General features: G+C 49.9%; 1 long non-coding RNA gene across 9 annotated transcripts in view; it reads right to left on the bottom strand.

Annotated features, from left to right (window-relative positions):
• LOC144098283 (uncharacterized) overlaps positions 1 to 20204 on the bottom strand; it is an 854931-nt gene that overhangs the window by 386291 nt on the left and 448436 nt on the right. For 4 of the 9 annotated variants that reach the window (XR_013307159.1, XR_013307166.1, XR_013307164.1 and 1 more), the window contains exon 1: positions 7312 to 7411. The exons of 4 other annotated variants lie outside the window; for them this stretch is intronic. This is a non-coding gene — a long non-coding RNA (uncharacterized LOC144098283). Of the gene's footprint in view, positions 1 to 7311; positions 7412 to 11235; positions 11514 to 20204 lie in introns of those variants that run through there. One more of the 9 variants, XR_013307163.1, reaches the window with a different exon arrangement.

Here is a 20204-nt window from a genome sequence, read left to right on the forward strand (position 1 = left end):
GTTTTATGTTATGTTGAACTGCATATTGTCGGAACAAGTGGTTGCTACGAATTGGTGAAAAGGAGTAGCCGGAGCCGCTATGCGGCACCAACCTCTCCTTTACTGTTCACGTAAATAAAAAAGTGCGCTGGAAAGTGGAATACGCTTACTTGATTTTAAACCCGCATCAAATATACTTCGTGATGAAACTGGAGCGTCAGAAAAATAAAGCCGCCCGATCTGGGCCTAGGAATTGTTAGCAAACATCGAGTATAAAGGAGATAAAACACCTCTCGGGTTACTTATTCTCGAAAGACGGAGAATGTTTTCCGTTCCGTCATTTTGTGCAAATTACGCCACAGCCATTTTGCCGTTGCTATGTATACCATACCAAGCTGGACTATCACGTTTTTCCACGCATCGATCAATAACTGTAAGTGTAACTCTCTTGTGCCTGAACTAATCTCTTCTTTCATCTTCTCCTCGCCGTCTTCCAATGGAATCACTCCACCCTGGCGCCTTAGTTACCAATGATGATGAAGAGCTCACCACAGGTCTGAGCTCGAGCTGCAATTTTCACCCCACCATTTTTTTGTGTTATTTGCTGAAACGCTGCGCTCGCACGACCTTCGATGTTTGCTGCTATCTGCCTTCGTATTTCTGAGTTCGCGATGCGGCTTTGAATTTAGTGTCTACGGCTTCGAGTTTTTTGCTCGCCGCCGTTTTGTGCTGCCTTATTTTTTTCACTGCTTTTCCCACTCCCCCACCCTATGTAATAATGCCCGCTCGGGCACTTACGGTACGTGAATACAAAACCAGTGGACCGCTCGGATCAGCATCACTGCCAATCCCACTGGGCCTCTTCGGCATTCACTTAAATCCCAATACAAAGCCATTTCGCTCATTGCGATTGATATCGAAGCCCACATTATATAGTGATAGTTAATACGCACACCTGCCTGCGCAGATTAGAAGTGGTTCGTAAAGAAAGCTGCAGCTATGTGGATAAAAATAGCTCAAGTACTTGTTTCAGCGTACTGTGACATTCCGTGTGTGCTACGAGGATCCACGTTCAACGGCGCGGCGTAGTCGGAGACCCGTGACAGCGGCATCATCAATTACCCAGCCATGCTCTTTGAGTGACGACCAGAACAACCGGACCCGCCGCCGCCCCGGGGAAACAGGCTTTATCCTCCCCAATTTCCGGGACAGAGCGCGCCGTACCACAGCCGACGCTATGCGCTACCGCGAAGACAACATTCTTTCCCTCCTCCCCCTTTGTCGTGGGCTATCGCCGGGAAGGCACCCACAGCTTCCCAGAAGGGCCGTGACGGACACCTGTCAGACAGACAGGCAGTACTCGCCAAGAATGTGGAAAGACAGGCGCTAGTGAATTAGCTCCGAAGAGAGAGCCTGTGTATACTCTCACTTGAGAGAGAGTGGTGGCGTTTTTGTTGTTTATTTAGTTTGTATTGTTAACAGACTCTGGGTTCGAGGCTAAGCCCAACCCAAGGGGTGGTCCCCATCTCGCATGTTATTTTGGATTGGAGAATTGATGCTTTGGGCGGGCCACTGGAAATGACCGCCCTTAGTCCTTTGTTAATCAAGTGCTTAAAAGCACATGTAAACGGATGCAGTCCAGTCTGAGCTGGGGCTCCATGCTTAGCATGTAATGTGATGCTACTTAGGCACTAACCTGCCCGGTCGATGAGTAAAGTAGTGCAAAGTTTGTTCTTTTGTAAATTCAGTTCTGCTTTTTCCAGTTTAACTCTCTGTATATGTATGTTGTAAAATTATGCTCTGCTGTCATCATCTACAAGCTCGCCTCCTGTTCATCTCCCAAGCCGAACGACACTAGAGGAAGGGTTTGTGAACCATCCTCGAAGAAACGGACGACTATTGAAATTCTACTGCAAGCACGCTCAGGACGACATCGTTCGCCAAGAGGGCCTTCAGCGCCGAAGCCCGTCGGCGTGCAGCTTCTGCCAGCAACCGCTCGAGCCCAACTCCGGAGCCACTCCATCGCCCCCATGAAGTCGTCGGCACGTAAGCTCGGACGCCCCAGCCTCTGATGTATAATCTTAATCATGTGTAATTATTGAATATACCTGTTTGTTTAAACTGAGCCATACGGTGTCTCTTTGCCTCTCCGTCCCGTGTGGACCTGCGCATTATGGGGGTCATCACACTGGTGTCAGAAGTGGGGTCTCAAAAGCAAATGTCCTCTGAATGCGGTGACATTCATGACTTCAAAATTGTAATCAAAAGGGAATCACGGGACTGATTGTGGGACTTTTACCCCCATTTGAGAGGCTGGAGGCACTGGAGGGCTTAAAAAAAAAATGACTGTATCTGAGGGAGCTCCCACTCCACAGCCGTCGCTCGGAGCAAGCATGCTGGCATTAGGAAGCGTCATTCCGACGTTTAAGGGAGATAAGACAGGGGTTCCAATCTGCGATTTCTTTTCCATGCTAGAAGAGATTGGGAAAATGGGGGGATGGTCCGATGCTCAAATGCTGGGAATGGCGAGGTGTAAGATGGCAGGAGCTGCTCATGATTTTGCCTGGCGAGACGAAAAAGTAAAATCCACAAAATCATTTGCGGAATTTAAGAAGCTCGCGTTTGAGCATTTCGACACTGAACCACGTCACGTGCGGGTACAGAGGTTCCGTGACGCCGGACAGATGGTAGGGGAGGACGTGCGAACATTTGCGTCGCGGCTTCAGCGCCTAGCACGCGATACGTTAAGCAGGGAGGAGGAAGGAGACCAGCTTAAGAAGAAATACGCGGAGGATATACTTAAAGAGGAAATGACCGCTTTGTTCGTGGCTGGTCTGCAAGACCCCGTGCGCCGGTTCGTGCTCTCGCGCAAGCCGAGCAATTTCGACCAAGCCGTGGAGGCCGCATTGGATGAGGAACAAAATGAGGCGTTAACGACAGCCGCAGCGAGAGTACGCGTCATAGAGAGAGCGGTGCTCAACCCTGAGGTTGCTCTCTTGACAGAGCGGTTAGATCGCTTAGAACAGCTGCTATCTCAGCAGGTAGAATGCCAGGTTGAAGCGCGCGCTCAACAGCGCCCATTCGCTGGAAACCGGAGACCGCCACAAAGCTACAGGCGCGGTATGCGAGATTTTGAAGAAATCGTATGCTTCGCTTGCCAGGGTCGCGGACACATCGCCAGGTTCTGCCAAAACGTGCGCCGTGGGGAGCCACAAAGAGAAGCAGGCGAGACACGCCCTAAGCAAGCCTACAGCGGGGCTCCAGATACCGAGTCAAAAAACTAGTTAGTCCTCCCCAGCCTGAGGAGCGTGGGGAGGGAGCAGTAGATGATGAGGTGGTGGTAGTTTGTGTGGCCGACGAGGCATGCCCTGTTGTGCGTTGCAAGTTAAATGGTTGTTGTATGGAATTGTTGATAGATACGGGGTCAAAGGTGACATTGCTTAAGGAGAGCAGTTTTAACACGCTTCGAAGGAAGGGGGACCGCGAGGTGTTGGAAGCGTCTGGTGGTATGGCAACCAAATTTGTAGGCATAACGGGGGATCCTCTTGGCATAAGTGGACTCTACCGGTTACACTTCTCTCTCGGCGGAATTGCATTGGAGCACCCCTGCTACGTATGCCCGGACACGGTGTCTCTGCCAAACGGAGTGTCAGGTATATTAGGGCAGGATTTTTTGAGAAAAGGGAAGGTAGTAGTCTCATTCTCTGAGGAAGAGGTTAGTGCGAGGCGATTCAGAAAGACAAGGGGAGCTGCGTGGACTCAAATGTTCAGAGAACATTCTTCTGGAGGGTGAGCGAGTGTGACATTCCGTGCGTGCTACGAGGATCCACGTTCAACGGCGCGGCGTAGACGGAGACCCGTGACAGCGGCATCATCAATTACCCAGCCATGCTCTTTGAGTGACGACCAGAACAACCGGACCCGCCGCCGCCCCGGGGAAACAGGCTTTATCCTCCCCAATTTCCGGGACAGAGCGCGCCGTACCACAGCCGACGCTATGCGCTACCGCGAAGACAACATTCTTTCCCTCCTCCCCCTTTGTCGTGGGCTATCGCCGGGAAGGCACCCACAGCTTCCCAGAAGGGCCGTGACGGACACCTGTCAGACAGACAGGCAGTACTCGCCAAGAATGTGGAAAGACAGGCGCTAGTGAATTAGCTCCGAAGAGAGAGCCTGTGTATACTCTCACTTGAGAGAGAGTGGTGGCGTTTTTGTTGTTTATTTAGTTTGTATTGTTAACAGACTCTGGGTTCGAGGCTAAGCCCAACCCAAGGGGTGGTCCCCATCTCGCATGTTATTTTGGATTGGAGAATTGATGCTTTGGGCGGGCCACTGGAAATGACCGCCCTTAGTCCTTTGTTAATCAAGTGCTTAAAAGCACATGTAAACGGATGCAGTCCAGTCTGAGCTGGGGCTCCATGCTTAGCATGTAATGTGATGCTACTTAGGCACTAACCTGCCCGGTCGATGAGTAAAGTAGTGCAAAGTTTGTTCTTTTGTAAATTCAGTTCTGCTTTTTCCAGTTTAACTCTCTGTATATGTATGTTGTAAAATTATGCTCTGCTGTCATCATCTACAAGCTCGCCTCCTGTTCATCTCCCAAGCCGAACGACACTAGAGGAAGGGTTTGTGAACCATCCTCGAAGAAACGGACGACTATTGAAATTCTACTGCAAGCACGCTCAGGACGACATCGTTCGCCAAGAGGGCCTTCAGCGCCGAAGCCCGTCGGCGTGCAGCTTCTGCCAGCAACCGCTCGAGCCCAACTCCGGAGCCACTCCATCGCCCCCATGAAGTCGTCGGCACGTAAGCTCGGACGCCCCAGCCTCTGATGTATAATCTTAGTCATGTGTAATTATTGAATATACCTGTTTGTTTAAACTGAGCCATACGGTGTCTCTTTGCCTCTCCGTCCCGTGTGGACCTGCGCATTATGGGGGTCATCACAGTACGCTTGGCTATGTGTATCTGCTAAGGATGACTGGAAGGTTGTGCTGAAATTACAGCAATTTACGTTAGCGAGGAAGCGGGGTATAAACAATGTGTCAGCGCTGCGAACGTTACTACTGAATTCTAAGGAGGCCAACGACGTTAGGAATTGTCTGAAAGAATCCGTTGACCAGTAAAATGATCGCATGACGCGGACGTTTCATGCTGATAACACTACAGGAGTGAAGATATTCTCTTGTTAAGAAGAAATATTTGATGTTAGCGGTGTTGCAGACATTTCAATGCATTGCTTGTATCGGCTGGGTGTTTCTTTGGGACGTGGTTAGGAAAACTAAGTTGCAATAATTAGTGTCGAGGCAAACAACGCCAAGCAGATTTGTAGTTTTTTCTTTCTTGTGCAGAAATGAGCGACAGCGTGTTAATGCCCGAGTAAAGCATAGACCCCACCACCGCAGCGCCATGCAGCCACACCTTCTTTCAATAAAAGTTATTCTGACGCCGCGGTGGCTCGGTGGTAATGGCGCTAGGCTGCTGTCCCGAAATACGGGGGTTCGATCCCGGCCGCGGCAGTCGAATTTCGATGGGGGCGAAACTCTAGAGGCCCGTGTATATTGTGCGATGTCAGTGCACGTTAGAGAACCCCAGGTGGTCAGTATTTCCGGAGCCCTTCACTACGTCGTCTTTCATAGCGTGAGTCGCTTTGGGACGTGATCAAACCCCCCCCAAAGCAAACCAAAAGTTTATTCTCTCTCTGCCCTTTGTCGTTGGTGCCGGCGCGTGAGTGTGCGTACGCGGAAGAGTCAGGTGCTGAGATCAGAAATAGCATAAGGTGCAAATAGAGGGAAAAAGCAGACATTTGACCACCCAAAGGAAAGAACGGGGGTCTTTTCTCGAATAAGGAGTGGAGAGGGGGCGCTTTTGCGAGCACTGTCCGCATGCAAAGCGGGCCCAATTATGCATGTCAGCGAGATAAGGCTCGTTGCATAACCGAATCACGGCGGCGAAAACATGCCCGAAGGAAGCCCCTTTGGCGAAGCAGCCTCGGGCGTTATCTTTACGGAGTCCGTCGACTGCCTATCGGGCTCGCGGCCTTGCGACGACGCGCACGGTTGTCGCTTACCGCGCCAACGCTCTGCGACTCGTGCACGGGCGACGCCGACCTTTCATGCCCGAAACACGCTTCGTACTTCTGGCCCCAACAGCACGGTTGCTCTCCTATAGCGTTTCGAGAACCCTTACGTGTCGCCCTCTCTCAAAGATACCCTGCATGCGCAGGTAGGGAGATCCTTCTGCCGTGTCTGTTGCTTATGTCGGTGTCGCGCCGTTACTGTTTGACTTTTAGTACGAAAGCGCTATTCCGATGGGTGAACCCCGAACGACACCTTGCGCTTTTTGTATGCTTGCGGTTTTTGTGATTGTGTGCCAAGTTAAATAAACAATTAAAAATAAACCAAATATACACTCCCGGCTGGGATTCAGCCTCGCAGGCCACTGTGCGAGAGCGCTAGGCTATTTTTTCTTTATTACATGGAAATAGTGCGGAAAAGAAAAATCTAAGCATGCTTACGCCAATAAACACCAGGCCATCATACCCACCTTCCAAAACATCAAAAGTCTGGGAGGCACACACATGCGTCCAGATAGGGGAGCCAGCTAGGCGGCTCCTGCAGGGCAGCCTGTACTCCCCGCACCACAGCGCATCGCTCACGAAACAAAGATTTCGACTCGAAGAAAGGTTAGGTTATCGCCGCAACCGAACACGCCTCGTGTTAAATTGAAACGCACTCTCGCGCTGTGCATTGCACATCGTCTTCTCCATCAAATAACACAAGTACTAACAAACTAGCATTCGAATTTTGAGCTATGTTGCGGTCCTGACAGAGAGATGCGCGCTGCATGCGTTGGCGTGGACAACGTTGTGAAACGCTGCACTAGAGCAATATGCGTTGGCGTTGACAACATTGCTTCAGAGACGTGCAGTACAGCGTGGCCGCCGGTGTACATTGGGCAAATTGGCACTGACGATGAAACCCGCCGCGGTGGCTCAGTGGTTAGGGCGCTCGACTACTGATCCGGAGTTCCCGGGTTCGAACCCGACCGCGGCGGCTGCGTTTTTATGGAGGAAAAACGCTAAGGCGCCCGTGTGCTGTGCGATGTCAGTGCACGTTAAAGATCCCCAGGTGGTCGAAATTATTCCGGAGCCCTCCACTACGGTACCCCTTTCTTCCTTTCGTCTTTCACTCCCTCCCTTATCCCTTCCCTTACGGCGCGGTTCAGGTGTCCAACGATATATGAGACAGATACTGCGCCATTTCCTTTCCCCCAAAAAAACAATTATTATTATTATTGACGATGAAAACGTTGAAAACGTTGAAAACGCGCCTAAATGGCTCCCTGGGTCGGTGGACACCTCAGTCGCGTTTTCAGGTACGTGGCGGTGGTGTGCACCTGCAAAAAACTGTGCTTTCGCACCATACTTCGCGCTTAGCAATGCTTTTAAGCTGCTAGCCCCCCTCCCCCCCCCCCCCCCCCCTTTTTTTTTCCTCGTCTCGGCATCGCTTCCACACTCATATCTTCAATACGGTTCGTCCGTCTGCTGTCCAAGGCTGACCAGCTGTGAGAGAACCCATGCGGTTAGATAAGCACTCAGTGATATCGTGCCCTTTTCCTTGCAGTGGAAGCCCACCCACCGAAGCTGTGTGCGGTAGTATGGCGATCTGGGCTAGTTGGATGCAGTTAATCTTGAATAAAACAAAAACCAGCGTCCGTGTGCGCTGGTTTTCGCTTTCAAGATGAGCTGTTGTGTACAGTGCATGAGGGATAATACTGATGCTCGTAAAACTGACGTACGTAATCACAAGTCGACTAAACAGCAAGATTTCAATTGTGCATTGAACCTGGAAGGCAACGCAAGCTATTCAGACAAGTGGAGCGTTAAAACCAGCGGTTTCTTCTGCGAACTGCTGGCGGTGTGGCGGAGCAGAACGCAGACAATGGTGCGTACTACTCTCAAACGCTACAAAAGTTGGATACGGCTCAAATATAGTGCAGCATCGAAATATTCAACAGGTACGAGAACAAGACCGTTAAGGAAGGTCCTCCTCATAACTGTGCTGCGCGACTGAGATGGGCTTGTGACCCCTCCTTTCAGGCTCCGTGTACGCCAATAGGCAAATCATAATGGGCTCGATACCGCATGACTGCCGCCGATGTGGCCTTCTGCGGCTCAGCTGCCATGCCGGCCTCGTATTTTCCTCGCGGAGAAAATCGTGCTGGGACAACACGCTGCTAGTCAGAAGACCACGCTTCGAACAGCTTACACGGGTGTCCATTGTGAGCACACCGAGCTGCGGCACCTATGACTCGAAGACTGCGTACGTGAATCAGCGTTTTGTTTGAGGCGCTTTCCTGCACGTAGCAAACAACAAAGAATGCAGTCTTTCCTGGACGGCTGCCCGCAGCGCGTGCAGCTACGTGCCCGCCGGCACGGCCAGACAGGCCGGAATATGCCGCCGCAGACAAGAGGCAGGGGCACCAACTGATAGCGCGAAACGCAGCCACGGGCGGACAGATAGGCTCGAATCGCGCCACGCGGGCACGATCCGTCGCATTCGCCCAAATGGAGGGGACGTCTGCCAGTCGCCGCGAAAGTGGCCTGTGCAACGAGGCTCAGTCAGGCAACTCACTGGCGTCTTGAACAGAGCGTTTTCCATTGTATGCAAGCGGCATTTCTTTCTTTCTCGGGTGTTTAACGGTGCGACTCACACTTATTTGATCCTTAACTATTTCCTATGCAAATAGCCTGTGCAAACAGCTCGAATTGAAAGATGGCATGAAATAGACCATTTTGAGCGATACGGGCCGCTTCGGGAAAAGCAACGCTGTCTCCTGTGTTGCGAAACAACTGGTTCGGATTGCATTTTACGTCAGCCGCGTAAGGGAGTATTTTTAAAGCACCCGCGAATTTGGTCCACGCAGAGCGCGGTCACGGCGAACATGACGTCCAAGGGGGCCTCCTCGCTCTCGTGCTCAGCGGTGTTATCCTACTCCGCAGCGACGACACTTTCACTCTGCAGATGCAACAGACATATTTGTTTGAGAAGACGACGTCCATTCGACTCATTTTGGATTGTACAGAGAGGGCTGCTCCAACTCAGCCCGGACTATCGACAGGATCTTAGAAGGACTTTGGTGTAGGCCAGTTGGTATGACATCGTGAAGAGCAAAACCGCAAAACAGGACGGGACTGAGTTGTCCCCTGCCTCAGTCCCGTCCTGTTTTGCGGTTTTGCTCTTCACGGCTTTCGACAGGTGCTGCAACATTCGTTTTCGCCGCTGCAGGAGAGAATCGCTGCTTCCCGAATCTCTCTGAAGGTACCGGCCACGTTTCGAATGACTGCGTGCTGTGTAGCGGATCGAGTCTTCTCCAAGACGGCCCGGGATCGGCCATGGCACTGCACTGCGGAGCAGCCCAAAGCGCTTTGCGTGTGCAAGATTTTATCTTTACTGATCGGAAAGTTTAGCATGCAGTGCTCTGTAAGCTTGAATACTAGTTCAGAAGTGCAAGATGCCGGGCTAGTTGGTAATCCATGATGAAAAAAACAGCGCAAGGAACGAGACGAAAACACGAAGGAAGAAGACACAGACACGGGCGCTGTGTCTGTGCCCGTGTCTGTGTCTTCTTCCTTCGTGTTTTCGTCTCGTTCCTTGCGCTGTTTTTTTCATCTTGAATACTAGCTTTTCACATTATAACGCATAAAACTTATATTCTAGTTTTTCATTCTCCTATTTCCTGAGTGATTACGTTTAATATTTTTGTGACTTTTTGTCTGAGTCTCAAATTTTGCCAATCAAAGATTTTTTTTCTTCGTAAGCAGTACTTATCCAGTTGTTTTAATTTAAGTCATTAAAGATAGAGCACTTCTAGCTATACTATGATGTGATGCAATAAAGACAAAAATATAAACTAATGGCTGAATGAATTTTTGCACACACCCCCTTGCAATAGCCTGTTTTCCCGCGGTAAGGAGAGTTTAATGACGGCTTGTATGATGTGCAATCATGAGCGAGATGACCGCATAATTCATGCCGCACATTTTCTCCGCCCTCGCGAAAGCTTCGTTGTTTTTTATTTTGCCGAGTAAATCTTCTTGTTAGTCCTCTTTTAACAACCAGTGATCACTCATATCTAGACAACCAAGTGAGCTTATCAGTGTTACATGTGCTGACCGGACTGGAGGAACCACAGCAGCTGCTGTTACTGGGCGAATCAAGCCAGTGTCGGACAGGTGACAAACAGAATACTTCAAATCGCCCATGAGCAGCGATAACAGAGCCTCAGGAAGCGGTAGTGTTGGTGGTGGTAGTCGCATTCGGCTGGTTAGAACAGGACAGGATAGATTTGATCAGGTTCAGTACCTGTGTGTTTGGCTATACTATATTACAACTATAGGACTCAAACATGACTGAAAACAGCAGGGAACGTGTTCGCTTTTTATAAGCTGACAGGAGTATGCCCTCGGGTCGCCTCCAACTGTTCGCCAACCAGCAGGACGGAAAAATTAGTGCCGCACATCGCTTCAGTAGCAACGGTTGGTGGCCAACGCTCGGGAAGCAGCCAGTCACTGTGGCATCCTGGATTAAGGACGCCCCCCGCGCACAACGCCATATTGCGCAAATAAAGTTCCTCTCTCTCTCTTGACTGCGCCCACTCACTCGCACGCGTGGATGACGTAGCAAGTGCGGCATATTTTTGAGGACCACGTATGCCAGACCGCACTGATGGTACTGTGGTTGGCCAGCAAGCGCACTTCCGGCTACGACGTTCTGCGACAATAACGGAATTTACCGCAAGGAACACAACTGTCGGTGTGGAGTCTGAAAATGTAACTGAACTGCTAAAGTAAAACCGGGGCCTAAATTAGTGAATCACACACCGCTGTTTTTTCGCTCTCTGCATGGACTATAGCTGCGGCCAGTGAAATGAGCCCCTGTCAGGTCTCTCTGCAATATTTTGATTAAATCCCTCCCTTTATCTCTACGATACTTAGTGCCTTTTTGTTTCTTGGTGCACTCAACCCGTTTCATGAGACTGTTTCCTAATGTAGGCGACATGTTTCCAGGCAGCTGAGTTCCAGTTCTAGCGTTTAGCTAGTTTTTGCAGTTTCAACTGAAGTTCTGCATGCTATGAGTCTTTTACTGCTTGAGTTCCTATTTGAAGATAGTTTCATTTCCTTACATTTTAGTCCTTATTTCGTGTCCAAAAACACCGCATAGGCTTGACATAGCACGTGCCTCTACCACTTACCGTGTAGGGCGCCCGGCCTTTGCGGACGCGCTGATTGGTCCCGACGCGGCAGGCTTGCAGCCTGTTGACAGAAACGTGGCGTCGTCAGGCCGACCTGCGCATGCGCTGTACCGCCTCGCTGTCTATAAGCGGTAGCAGTAGTGATGGAGGTACGCGCTATGCTAAAGGTATATAACGGCGCACGATATTGTCAGGACAACAGAAGCACACAGTGAGCATGAAAAGGTAAAGAAATGACGAAATATACTACAACATGGAAATAATCTCGGTCTGCAGCAATTCCAGGCACCCGCGGAAGACTACCGTTCACGAAATGAAGTCAACTCCGCTTTTTCTAGCCAGTTACCTAATGTTTCCATTCTTTTCATGGCGGACCTTTTCTGCGCTTGACTGGGGCAAATACGTCATCCCAAGAAAACAAACTGGCTACCGCAAGCACTGCAACATGACGTAACAGCTGCAATTTCGCTGCGGTGTCAAGGGGCAGCAGCCGTGCTCCAAACACGCGACCGCAGGAGGAGCGGCAGCGCGGAGAGTGCCCCGCTTCCTGGAATCCGCTCGCACAGCCGGCAGCGCAGGCGAGGGCATCGGGCCACGCTCGCCGCTTGCGACGCTGGCGGCATTGACCGTCGGCCAGATAGGACCCGGCTGCTGCGTATGCGCCGGTCGCAAACAAAACATTTTCTCGCCTGCGCTGCCGGGGATATGACGCCACTCGCACCGTCGCGTTGCGGGCGTCACCGCGTTCGCGTAAGCCGCGTGCGGTCTGACTCAGTTTGAGGAAAAATGGAAGCAGCGCCAACTACTCGTGTTGCCCCTGAATTCTTAGCGCCTGCGTAAGCAAACCTGTATGGCCAGTTGTGTCAGACAGGGGCGTGAGTACGGCAGGTGTCCAGCTGCAGGGCTCACAGGCCCTCCCCTGATGAAGCGAGTGTAGCGCATTGTATCTGGTTGTAAATACCGATATGGCAATAGTGGTCAGACGGCGCGTGGCCGTCGCGTCAGTTTGCTGTGCTCTCTTATGCCGGAATTACCGAACGCTCCCTCCCCGGTCAGGGCGGCCGTTCGCCGCCGCTGATAGTTCCTGTTGTATGCTCGTTGTTACGAAGCGTCTCAACTTAACCAAGGAGCCGGTTTGGGTGGTGGTTCAGGTGGGCGGATGAGATTTCAGTCCTGCCTCGTTGATGACCCCAGTTAATGTGGACGAATTAAAGTATGGACAATTTTTCTGGGGACCAAACTGTCTGCTTAAGTTTTTGCCTCGTAAATATGCAAACTCACTGTTAGGACATCGAAAACGGTACAAACGCACAGAGCCCATTGGGACCCGTGCATTCTTTGTTAAAAATTGACAGCGTTGAGAACGAAGTCTTGGCTACTTCATCCAAATGGCTCCTTTCCTGTGTTTTCAGCGTAGCACACCAGCGAAAGCCAGAGCACAAGTACAAATGCGTTAGCGACAGCCCTTTTGTTTTGTTTTGAGGTGTCGTGCATTATAATGGTAATTACCATTGGTCACCTGTGCAAAAATTAGTTGTCCCATTACGTTACGCATAGAATTGTTCATTTGTAGAGAAAATATGAGCTACTATGAGAATAAAAAGTGCCTATACTCCCGCCACGGCCGAATGAAAGCGGCAGTATAGTGTCTCGGTGATCAGCTCTTTTGTGTACGGTAATATCTCCTACTAAATTGACAATAATGTATGTTTAGCTCTGCTAACAGTACTGATTGCGGATTCAGCCGCATGGGTTTGCATTCTTAGACCACCCCAAATTTAGATTGCTCTTATTTCGAACTAGCAAAAAGTCCATTTGCTATCTTGCGTGTTCATCAGGTAAAATGATGTTGTTTGGGACCCGTGACACGACCTGCAGGGGGATCACAGATTGATGACATCGCAAACACATGATTTCGATTATTATCATGTAAAACTCATCTGCTCTACAAGCAGTAAAGCAGAGTGATAACGTGCTTCACATCTGCGAAATTCAACAACATGTACAATCCCTTTCTGGAGTCCCCTTTTGAGGAACCGAGAGCATAGCCAAATGGCACACCGCTGCACCCAACGCGTACCCAGCAAAGAAGCAGCAGTCTAACCCGATATTCCGGCTGGGAAAAGTTTCCTTTGTCATTTCACGCACAGTTTAAGCCCAACAGAGCGACTTCACAAGCAGCTGGGCTAACGTCGCAGTTGTGCTACTCCAACCGGTTAGCGGGCCGGCGCAGCGCGTCATCTGCGCGCGGCTAGCAGTGTGTTTGCATCGCCACACGGCTCTTCGCTGCACGTATTCAGGTTTTATAGGACGAATGGCTTCCCCTCATCACTGCCATATGCGGTGATAGCTTAAATCGACCAGGCGGCGCAATATTTCGCGCAGCCAGGAAAAGAAGACTGGTCTACAGAAGGAGCGTGCAGATGGAAGCCGGTCAGGGCGAGGCTGCACGTTTTGCTTCCTGTCCCTGCAGATGAGTGTAAGTTGGCATAGCGTAAATTTTCATGCCATAAGCATGGCGCTACATGAAGGAGCGCCCTTTATTTGCAGTCAGGTTCTGCCGAAAGAGCCTAAATTGTACGAAAGGTCGCGGTCAGTTTCACCCTCGCGCTACTTCGTGAAGCTGCCTTACCAGAATTCTGTTCAGTGTAAAACTGCGTGCGAAGAAGTGAGGTTTTAGTGCCATTTTCTGTCTTCCACGAGAGGTTAGCGCTCGCTGCGGAACCAGAACCGCAGCCAGGCGACAAGGGGATCATATGGTTGATTTAGACAAGGATGTGTTAATGTGAAACATTCCTAACAGTTTCTTGCACCTTTGACCTTGAGTAAGTACGCTGGTCTTTTTGCAGCATGCACTTCTGTCGCAACACCGCCGGCATCTTGCACACACAGAACAAATTCCGGGCTTCAGACGGCACCATTGCGGCTCAATCAAGGAATGTCAGGCCAGCGTTCAGGTAGTAACTGGTCGTAAGGCAACAGCTCTGGTAGGTAATATAAAATTCAAAAATCAAAGAAAAACAGTGCTGCAACGGGAAACTCTGAAATGAACTTAAAAGCTGCATTTCTAATCATTATTATTCCAAACGCAACGCACTAAAAATCTCTAATATTACCTGCCTTTCTCATTTAACGCACAACACAAGGGATTCCAGCAGATTTCTTTAAGGAAGCCGACATAACTTGCTCGTACCGCCCAGGCCTACTGCAGTTAATCCACAAAATAGAGAAGCTGACTTCTCAATATTTTACATACTTTTTCTTCATGTACGCTAGGCGTATTATATTCTAAAACCTCGCCTAAAGCACACACTGCAGATGCCCTGGAAGTTTCAAGTAGCCTAAAAAAAAGAAACAACAACCTTTGGTGCCTCCTTACAAAAGGCAGCTGAAATACATGCGATAACGCACTGCATGAACTTCTAGACGTAAAAAAATGCAGACCGATTATTGTGGGATTGTGTGACTTATGCAGAGTAAGACAATAAAGTAAATCATAAAGGCTATTCACTCACATGTCGAGTTGTGAAAATTACAATTTAGCGTAATAATGCATAATTATACCCGTTGTTCCGCTTCAGTGGGGGGCGCGTTCTTTACGACATGACATATTATTCGGTGAAACGTGAAATTAAAACACTGCTTGTTCGGTATATTCATGGTTGTTTCTATGAGAAAAGGCAAAAAAAAAAAAGCAAGCGCATGCCACTTCCTTTCGTTTCACCTAAAGGAGCACAAAGGAATAAATAAAAAAAAACTGTGGCACCAATCCACGCTGTGGAGGTGGGTGGACAGCGAAGCTGCAAAGCGGCACACAATTACCAATCGCGAAGTCACTTGGAAATTCACACACGTGGCTCTACAAAGAGTGAAACCAGACACATGTGAAATGTACTTGAGCTTTGTGCTGTATGCCTGCTTTATAAGGAGATATGCTGTTGGCGTTCAATTTTTAGCCTAGCGTTTTTTGTTTACGACGACGACACGAAAACGCAACTGTAATCTTACACCGGAAAACACACGCGGGGAGAAGGAATGTGCTTCGCATTGTATGCAGGCGCCGTTATCATGCATTATGCGGTTTGCACTTCACACGAGGGCTTCGAATGACGTCAACCCCTACCGAAGCAGCTTTCGAACGTAATGTTTACCGCGCCTTATCATCCTCCACCATGTGGTTTTGATGCTTGTTTTGTTTTTTCTTAATGAAAACGAGTACTGGGCTGTATGCTGTGTGCCTGATTTCAAAGGAGATTTGCCTTTTAGATATTTATATATATTTGTTTTTTATATTTTATTTTTTTTTAAACTTTTCCTGTTCTTTTCATTTTTTACTTTCTATTTTTAGTTATTTTCATATGGCTATTTCTTACTCCTTTTTACACTACGACTGCTTTATGATCAGTATGATAAACGATTTCTATGCCGTTGGGTACTTTTCCACTCGGAGTAGCCTTCAGTTTTTAGCCTGGCGTTTTCTGGCGACGACGACGACACGAAACTTTCCTTCGACGGTAGAGGTATACAGCTTATATAATTATAATTGGTTTTTTGGGGAAAGGAAATGGCGCAGTATCTGTCTCATATATCGTTGGACACCTGAACCGCGCCGTAAGGGAAGGGATAAAGGAGGGAGTGAAAGAAGAAAGGATAATAGGTTCCGTAGTGGAGGGCTCCGGAATAATTTCGACCACCTGGGGATCTTTAACGTGCGCTGACATCGCACAGCACACGGGCGCCTTAGCGTTTTTCCTCCATAAAAACGCAGCCGCCGCGGTCGGGTTCGAACCCGGGAACTCCGGATCAGTAGTCGAGCGCCCTAACCACTGAGCCACCGCGGCGGGGCGTACACAGCTTCGCTGAAAAAGGTTTCGTGAGATGGTGGGCAGCCTGGATTGACACTTAGCAAACTCTTTCATTTCATTTCTCCATTCTGCCTGCTGTCCTTTATTTCCGCTGCCCCAGCTCAGGTGCTTCAGTATCGATGGCAGATGCCGGGGCTAGCAAAAATCTTTTCCTTCCTTTTTACTATTATTTTTAATAAAACCACTACCACCACCACCAATTACTAGGAAAATCAAGTGGCCATGAACACATACATCGTCTGAACACGTGAAAACGCTTGTATCGGCATGCGCAGGCACGTTTTTCTTTCTGGTAACTCGCGTGAAAGTCAGGGAAAGCTCGTTCTGATCGCCACCTGCACCAGTGCAAGCACGAAGGTTCGAGTCACAAGTGCAGCGACCCTGCTTCGGTCACCCTGTGTCGCTGCTCCCTCTTTCAGAGCCGCCCCTGGTTCCTTTAGCAGAATGCGATAGACGCCGCGGAGGAAATCTACTGCGACTAAAGCTAATCAGAGCGGGCTGCCGCTTTTTCTCTGCCGTGCTCTGTGCCTGATTTCAAAGGAAATTCACAGCTAAGATGGCGGCTTGGGCGCTTGCGGTGAGCGAGCGCATGCGCAGTGCGCTTTGTGAAAACGCTCTGACGAATTGCTTTTTCACCAAGTTTTAAGCCCATTTTCTTGTCTGTAACCACAAGCAGTGCTGTCCATATATGTAGGGCGGCAGGGTGGGCGCGCTGCGTATTCAGTGTCCTGAACGCACTCAACACTACAGACGCCAAGCCGCGTCTACTTGCCCGATACACCACAGATTCCGCTCTTTAACCAGGTTCAGCAGTAGTTGAAACGCAGCTAATTTTTTGCGCACTGGGCGTCGCCTAGTTAATATACCTGCCTTTCTGCCCATATGTTTTCCCTCTCTACACAAGCAGGCTTAATCTCAAATTGTTTGTCCTGAATTAATTATTTTCGTTACGGGCGACTCGCATTAGGAGCAGTCTTGCTCGCCTACCACAGTGTACACGTTAACGAAGCACGACTGTATTAACTCAGCCGGAATATGGTGACTGCAGTTGGCACAGGACAAAAAGTTCGATGCGGCAGAGGGGGGACTCCTAATGACAACGGTGGTCCCGAAGTGTGAAGCAAAGACCGGTCAACAATCCAATGAAATGAAGCAGTGGGACTGTGTCGGCATTCAGCGAGCCATGGCTGTTGGACGCCCGGCAACATGACAGCAGCAGCGAGGCCCTAGCAACAAGGGCCCACACCGACAAAAGGAGGAAGGGCATCCCATGCGTGCCTCGGGTGAGGTGGCAAGGGGGAAAGCAGGCCGCCCGACACAACACACCGACCGACCGAAGCAGCCGCTCCGACTGGTTCAAGGACGGCGATGCGCCCTCTTCGGGTGTCGGCCGAGCTGCTTGCTTTGTGCGGTGCATTGCGGCCTGCGGGACGCCCAGCTATGAGCGGGTTCCCTTTGAGCGTTGCATCTGGCGCCCGTTGCGAGCAGATGCACGGGCGCGAAACAGGGAATAGTAGAACGATCCAGGAAGATGCGTGCGGTACGTAGGAGAGAAGAGACGCGCCCCAGAAAGGGCAGCGCCTCGCAGTGACCACCAAATGCCCGCTGTTGAGGAGGAAGGACAGCAACCTTGGCCGAAGAAAGAAAGAAAGAGAAAATTGGCTACATCGAACCAAAATAGATGCGCTTTAGAGAAGCTTGCAGGCAAAGCAACCTCTCCAGTGCGCGTAACTTGCAGAAATGGCCAAAATTTGTTGGGCTACAGCGCCAAGGGTAACTGCGTTTTCGAAATTCTAAAAACACATGGATATTACTAACGGTCGGCTACACGCCCGTCAATAATTAAGGAGCCTAACAGTAATAGTTACAAATTTAAGTATTCAGTATCGGTTAACCAGCCTGTTCGTTGTACGTCTTGGCTATGCTCTGATCAACTACACCGCTAACAAGGCTATGCCAAAAAAAAAAAAGCGCTCTTCTAGCTGGAAAGGCCTATTTACAAAAATTGTGTAAAGTGTAGGGTGAAACACCCCGTATATCTCATTCGTATATAGCCCGTGGTTATCAGTGTTTCTCCTGCATAGCCGAAGGGCGAGTCATATGCACAGCATAGTCACTGTGTCAAAATGCAGTTCATGTGGTGCACCTTTATCGGCGTGTGTGCGTGCACGCGCGATAGGCAATTACAAGCTTTCCTCTGGCCTTATTCTCGCACCGTCCGCAGCTTATTATTTTAACGCCAAAGCGTTAAGGAGTTCGTGTTGCAGAAAAGCCGGTGCCGTCGGCGTCGGCCGTGAGCGAAAAATCTCTCCTCCTCCTCCTCCTCCTCCTGCCCAACAGATAGCGCGCGACGCAGCGCAAGGGAAGGAAGGGGCGCCTGTCACATATTTCGGTGGACAACCCGGACCACGCCGCAGGGGAAGGAAAATGAAATGAAAATTGGTTTTCACGAGAGGAAGTGAGGTCTGTCTCACAAATCTCTGTGGACACACGAACCGCGCCGCAAGGAAAGGAAAATGAAATTAAAGTTGATCTTAAGGTAAGGAAGTGACGCGTCTGACATATCTCTCGTTCGGGCGGAGTGGGGCCGTGCGGGCACTCAGGAATCACGCGGTGAGCGGCGAACAACGCAGCGCACATCCAAGGCGCGTTCACCACGAAGCTTGCGGCTTGCTGCCCGTTCGTTCGGCGCGAAGGCTATGCTGCCGTTAGTGGCATCGGGTTTGTCGAGAACGAAGTGCCGACGAACTACGACTGCAACTCGTGTCCCGCCCGTTTCGGCAAGGCGCCTGGCAGCGCTTCTACGTGGTTTGCCGCTCCGCGCGTCCGTTTCACCGTGCGTAGCAGAGCGATTTGTCCAACGGGCAAGGCGTCGCGCCGAACGGGCGATGGCGTTCCGTGGACTCCCTGGCAGTGCTGCAGCACACTGTCACGTTCCACTCTTAAGGGCGAAGCTTAAGCGTCCTCCAATTTTTTTTCAACAGAACGGTGATAACAACAGCGAATAAATGCGGCGTCCCACTCGGACATGTGGGCGACAGAAATGGATAATGAACCGCGCCGCAATTTCTGTCTCACCATAACATCATAGGCGACGTCGTAATTTTGTGTGCATTTAGCTCATTCTACTTCCTGATATAACTTTCCTTTATTATTTCAACCGGTTTTCAAAGAACTGCGTCGATACGCTGTGAAGCTGACTTAAAGAAACCCACTTAGAGAAAAAAAAAAGTTTGGATAAGAGGCAAATTCTTCCGGCACGAATTAAGATCTTACTTTGAGGTGGTTTCGGTCTACATCAAAGGCGCATTGCTAAGCTGTAGCTTATGTAAGCGCGTAATATGATTTCTTTCATATTTCATACTGTTTCTGTGATGATGCGACTGTTAATAGTGTTTTGGTAGACATATCGGCTTTTTCGTGGTATCTACGTCACTTCATATGATCTTATAGCGCGCTTTGAATTATAGGCAGGTGTACTGTAGATAGTTTGCAAGTGGCGTCATGGGCACCATCTCTGGGTGCACAGTCTGGTTTCCACAGTGTACATGCAACCAGTTAGTGCTAAGCGGATTAGGATAACGTCCAGGATACCGCGCCGCGCTTTGTGGACCCATATACGGCGGCCGCTGTGACGTCAATGCAAGTCGTGTAATAATAATAATAATAATTGGTTTTGGGGGAATCGAAATGGCGCAGTATCTGTCTCATATATCGTTGGACACCTGAACCGCGCCATAAGGGAAGGGGGAAAGGAGAGAGTGAAAGAAGAAAGGAAGAAAGAGGTGCCGTAGTGGAGGGCTCCCGGATAATTTCGACCACCTGGGGATCTTTAACGTGCACTGACATCGCACAGCACACGGGCGCCTTAGCGTTTTTCCTCCATAAAAACGCAGCCGCCGCGGTCGGGTTCGAACCCGGGAACTCCGGATCAGTAGTCGAGCGCCCTAACCACTGAGCCACCGCGGCGGGTCCCAAGCCGTGTAGAAGTAGTCATCGGTGTACTTAAAGTTACAGTGTCAGAGGATAAGTGCCGGATGTTGTTTAGTGTTTATTTTGATGTTTCCATTTCTATTTCGATATTGAGAAGTTGGATTTTCTTCC

This window comes from Amblyomma americanum, chromosome 7 (assembly GCF_052857255.1).
Source record: "Amblyomma americanum isolate KBUSLIRL-KWMA chromosome 7, ASM5285725v1, whole genome shotgun sequence".
NCBI lineage: Eukaryota > Metazoa > Arthropoda > Arachnida > Ixodida > Ixodidae > Amblyomma > Amblyomma americanum.